Source organism: Elgaria multicarinata, chromosome 11 (assembly GCF_023053635.1).
Source record: "Elgaria multicarinata webbii isolate HBS135686 ecotype San Diego chromosome 11, rElgMul1.1.pri, whole genome shotgun sequence".
NCBI classification, from domain to species: Eukaryota; Metazoa; Chordata; class Lepidosauria; order Squamata; family Anguidae; genus Elgaria; species Elgaria multicarinata.
In genome coordinates this window covers 29270776-29276915 of record NC_086181.1, presented here as the reverse complement: position 1 = coordinate 29276915, position 6140 = coordinate 29270776, and positions in this window count along the sequence as shown.

Here is a 6140-nt window from a genome sequence, read left to right as displayed (position 1 = left end):
AACCAAGATATAATCCAGAGATCTTGTCGTCATCATCATCAACAACAACAACCCTATCCCAGATTCAGCTTTATAAACAACAATTCCACTATTTATATGCTTAGTCTACACAGTACCATTGGCTACAATATGTGCTGTTTTCATATGTGTTTCTTACGTATCATTGTTTATATTGCTTTTTACTAACAGTCATCTGCTGTTAGTAATATCACCCACTTTGTACATTTTGACTTTGGCTGTGTTTTTTGGGTACCGTCTCCTTTGTAACATGCGAGTTTTGTTTCAGCCATGACCTCATTAGGTGGTTTTAGACAATCCTTAGCCCCTACCCTCTCTGGAATCTGATAGTGACCTATCTAACAGAAATGTTGCACCTGTTTTAGCACGTTAACGTGGGTGAAGTACTTCAAACACTTGTAGACACTGTATAAATGCTAGATATGATGATGAAAACGATAATTCCTGTAATACCAAACTCACACGGTGAATATTAATCGAAGTGGAGCTAAAAGGAGGCCACTGAGAAACAGCAGGGAGGCATCTGCATAGCTAGATATGTAAAAGTTTTTAAAAATTAAAAAAGCAAAACCGAAAAGTCCCCAAACCAAAGCAACACCTCTAAGGGGCAAAACCAAAAACAAATTGCAGCTTAAAATTGCAGCAAAAAGCAGGTCAATGAGGATCAACCATGCTCAGTAACCAGAGAATGTTCAGTGCCAATTGGAAAATAAAATGTTGCATGTCAGTTGGGGATGGCGGAGTGGAAGGGTGACCCTATGGAAAAGAGGACAAGGCTCCTGTATCCTTAACAGTTGAAAAGGGGAATTTCAGTAAGTGTCATTTGTAGGCATGCAACACGTGAAATTCCCTCTTCATCACAACAGTTTATTTATTTATTTAAAACATTTGTATCCTTCCCTATATCACTAGGATCTCAGGGTGGCGTACAGATAAAATCATACAATATAAAACAATAAATATACACAGCTAAAAACAAATCAAACCATTAATTAAAGCTGCAGGACCTCTGCCTTCTTTTGTATCTGGTCACACTAGGCAGGGCTCCTAGAGCTTTAACTGTTGTGATGAAGCAGGAATTTCACCAGGGGCTGCATGCATACAAATGACACCCTTTTCAATGCAACTATTAAGGATACAGGAGCCCTGTCCTCCTTTCCATATGGTCACCCTAGAATTACCTGCTGGAGACCCTAATTTTGCCTTTAGCTATAGGAGTATGGAATCTCAGGCCTGTAGGCCATATCTGTCCCTTTGGATGGCCACGCCTCTTTTGCCTTTGGCCATGGCTAGACCAGGCCTATATCCTGGGATCGTCCCAGGATTGTCCCTGTACATCCAAATGACACAGAGGGGGTACCGGGAGCAGGCAGGGATGACCCCTCCATTTGCCTGGGATAATCCTTAGGTCTAGCTAAAGCCTTTGGCTCTGGCCATCACTGGAAAGTGGCTCTCAAGAGCTTCTGTGAAACTTTATTCAACCCTCAGCCTGAAAGAAGTTCCCTCCCTTTTCTTATAGTATTCTGCAAAGATATCCTTAGCTGCCCCCAAATTAGATCAAATAGGTTTCAGTTGCAGGAGGTAGATTTCAGTTGAACATTAGGAAACTTCTTGACTGTAAAAACAGTTCAGCTGAAAGAGAAAGGAAACTCCAGATAACGTGTGAGCAAAAAACGCCAAAGGCAAGGGGTGGAACCAAAAGTTGTGTGTCCGAAAGGATTTATTATTGCCGATGAGTTTTGGACTAAAGCCAGTCCTTCATCACGGCAATCTAAAGGAAATTTTAAAAAGATATAGTTTTACAAAAACAGCTTGGCAACAGAACTAATTAACAAAACTGCTAGTGGGCTCTCCCTCACTGCAGGTCTTCCAGCAGAGGCTGGACAGGCAGCTGTTGGGGATGCTCAGTCCTGGATTTCCTACAAAGTTGAGGGGGTTGGACTTCAAGGCCTCCTCCAGCTCTACAATTGTACGTCTTGGCTCTGGGATATGGGTTCAGAACATAAGAAGAGCCCTGCTGGATCAGACCAAGGGTCCATCTAGTCCAGCACTCTGTTCACACAGTGGTCAACCAGCTGCCAGCCAGGGACCAACAAGCAGGACACAGTGTAACAGCACCCTCCCATCCATGTTTCCCAGCAACTGGTGCACACAGGCTTACTGCCTCTGATACTGGAGGTTGCACTTAGCCATCAGGACTAGTAGCCATTGATAGACTCCTTCTCCAGGAATTTATACAACCCAATTTTAAAGCCATCCAAATAAGTGGCCATCACAACATCTTGTGGTAGTGAATTCCGTAGTTTCACTATGCTCTGTGTGAAGAATTACTTCCTTTTATTTGTCCTGAATCTCCCACTAATCAGCTTTATCGGATGACCCCAGGTTCTAGTATTATTGGAGAGGGAGAAAAATGCCTCCCTATCCACATTTTGTATACCATGCATAATTTTGCACACCTCATACACGTAAAGCCACTGAAATCAATATAACTTGTCCCACTTATTTCAAGGGATCTATTCTAGCTATGACTAAGTCTGTTTTTAACTTTGATTCTATTAATTGGGAACAAAGGAAACAGTCTCTCCTGTCAGAATGGCTAACTGTATACTAGGGGCTACAATGTCCAATTGACTAGTCAATCAAATGAATTGTTGAATATTGGTATATTTATTGCTGGTTGATACCTTGAAAGTTATATTTATTTTTGTTCATTTGTAATCTTGTGAACCACTTCAGGCACAATTCTGTGGGAAAGTGACATACGAATAAAAAGATGTGGAAGAGGCACTATCCTTTCTCTCACCCATAGGATAAAAAGCCTCTTTCCAAGATGATGCAAACTATGACAATTGCATCATCCGAAAAACAATGGAAGTGGCTTCTTGCTTCAGAAATATTGTGTTTACCCATATGCAGACTGTGCAATTTTAATCATCAAATTAATCAACTAAAGCTCATACAACTATTAAATTGAAATATCTTTACTTAGTCTGTAGCATTTGCTGCGTGTATATTATCATCATCATCATTATTATAATCATCTGTCTTTTCTCACTCGTGGTGTTTTTTCTAGGTGGACATGACAGGTTTTGCCACATCATGCTGTCTTTTATTGATTCAGGAATTTCCCGACTATTGAGCATGTTTTAAGTCTGACTGCTATGAATCAGATGGAGCGTTTCCAAGGCCAGACATGCTGCGATGGAGGTGAAACTTCCACTGTGGAATTTCTGCAGCTGTTATAGTGAGCAGAATAGACATTTTGTTTTCCCCTGTTGCTTGTTTATAGTGCACTCATCATGCCTCAAGCACAGAATTTTACTGGGAGTCCAGACAACAATAACTTCCTGCAATTTCCCACCACTTTTTACATCTTTTTCTTACTAGGAAAAAAACCTGTTAAGGAGAACAAGACAGAAAAGGTGCACAGCGCCTTTTGATTGGTCTGGAAGCACCTCTTGAGTCATCAAACACCCTCGGCTCCTAGTGGGGTTGTGGCTCAGGGGTAGAGCACCTGACTAGCATATGCAGAAGGTCCCAAGTTCAATCCCCAGCATTTCCAGGTAGGAGTGGAAACGCTCCTGCCTGAAAGAGCTGCTGCCAGTCAGTGTTGACAATACTGGCTAGAAGAACCAAGGGACTTGACTCAGTATAAGGCAGCTTCCTATGTTCCCGGCTACCTCTTTGCCTTGGTGCCTGCCCTGTACTCTGACTGCTTAAGGACCCTCATCTTCAGGAGCACAGGAGGGATGTGCGTTGTTGTTATTCTCCACAAGTATGCTGAAATCGGCTCGTTGTGGAGCCAGCTGTTCCTAAAACCCGGCTTTTCAGTGCCGGAAAAGACATACTTCCAGGTGAGGTGCGGAGGCAAAGTAGAAACAACGTTATTCGGGAAGAGGCTTGTTATCTGCCCCTCTCCAGGTTCCCCCTGCCACTACAGTTTAATGAATGAGAATGGGGAGTAACTGTCGTGTTTTCCCCAAACCTCCCGCCTTCTTGGGAGACAATAAAGAGGTCTGCTAAGTATTCCACAAAGCTTAAATCCTCAAGAGAGTCTAATCTCTAGGAACTTTCCTCTAGGCAAAACTATGCAAACTAAGCGAGACAACTGTCCTTTCAAGAAGAAAAACAGAAAGCCTTTTCCCAGAACGGGTTAACTTCAAGGAGACTGGTTCTGATACAGCTTCTGAGGAGCTGCTAGCCAGGCTGACTTTCTCTCACCTTCCTTTATCTCCGCCCATTTTAGTCGGCTAGCCTCTCCAAGCCCTTCCCCTCGGAAGGATACGGATTTCCCACTGACTGTGTGTTGTTTACCGTTGAGGAGATAAGCTCTGGACAAGGTTCATTCCCAGCTGGTGAAGCTGCCTCGTCCACTGGTATAGCCTGGCATGTTTCTGGCACAGTCTCCTCTGCTTCAGAGTCTGATTCTGATTGATCGCCTGAAACTCCTTCCCTGAACCTAAGGGGGGCAGGGCTAGACATGACAGTAACTAACCTACAATACTGGCTCTTCATAAGAGCACCACCAGCACAAATAAACCCCACTCCAAAAAGTATCACACCAGGCCTAACACTGCATCAGAGAACCCAATTAATGCAGTTCCCGACTCTGGAACTGCACAGCTGCGGAGCTAACACCACATCACAGAAGCGAATTAACGCAGTCCCCTTGCAACTCTGGAGCTGCACAGCTCCAGAACTAACAACACACTGGAGAAATGAATTAACAGTTCCTGAGTTAACAGTTCTTGCAGGAAGAGCATAGAGGTCTCTCAATGGAGGGAACTGCCAGCTCACATCACAGCCAGGTCACAGACACGCCCAGGATTTAATGCAGAGATTGGGGGCACATTGCAGAGTAAAAGGACTCTCTGACACTGCGGCTTTTCCAGGCGGAAGCGGATGGTTGGGAGTGTGCTGGCCACAATGGCATGTGCCGCAAAGGACCTCGCAATGCAGCCGTGCCGCAGGGAAAACCCCGTGAAGGCAGCCCTAGGGAGTCAAGGAGGCTGACCTGTTCCTGCCATTGGTGCATCTAGGTTTGTTTGTGTTTTCCACATCTTTCAAGGACATCTGCTTCTGGGCAGGGCAGAAACTCCATCAGTAGTAAATTATGGAATCAAGCCGTAATAGATATTCCCAGTTAGGTAATCTAGGAGAAGTTAGTGCTTTCCTCGTTGCCATTAAGAAATCCGCCTTCTAGTTTTTTCCTTACTACAAGGTCTATCCAGACAAAGCAGGAAACGCCCTCCTGGATTTGGTCCAGAATTGCGGAAATCTCAGCACAAAGGGATGGGGCGGGGAAGCTCAATGAGGGAGCGCATACTTACAAATGAAACATTGCACTTATCGCGCCTCATGTAACTGAGGCTTGCCTTACTTTTTACTCTTCTATAAAGACAAATGGCCTTGATTTGGATTGGGATCATGACACTCTGGGAAGGGAGGGTTAAACCTTCAGCCCCTACCACCCATTTTACCCAAAATCCCCCCCCCACATGGGGTGGTAAAAAAATAGGGGGGAGATTCTATCCAATTCTACATTGACTTCAATGTAGACTTCTGTTTTTTAACACACATGCACTGGAGGGAATTGGGAGTAGGGGAAGCCTTAAGCCTCCTGGAGGGTGTCCATACACTCTATTAACACCATAATGGCTACACAGTGGCACTGTGTTGTTTAAATGATGCAGCCGCCAACTTGCAGCCACATCAGGATTCCTCCCCACCCACCCATCCACCTGTGAAACTCTGGGTTTTCAAAGTGCCGATATATGGCGACTTTTATCTTTGCTCTGGGTTATCAGCTAGAGAGAGGGGTTGTCTGTTGTTGATCTTGGGATGGGGAAACGCGAGAACGCAGGGCAGAGGGTGGGCTTTTCCAGCCGGATAGCCCACGCTCCCTCCTCCCCCACCCCAATTTAGCTTGATCAGTTTAGCCTCGCAGCAGCGATGCTGCAGGCTCTTGAGCTGACATCCTTCCAAGGCGTTGTCGTATATGCACACACACCCTTGGAGCACCGTGGTCCCAACCTGCATTGGGGCTGTTCACAGTCACACAGGAGTAAAATGTAAGAGAAGCCTCACCTACACATTATGTGATCAGTGAAATGTGTAGT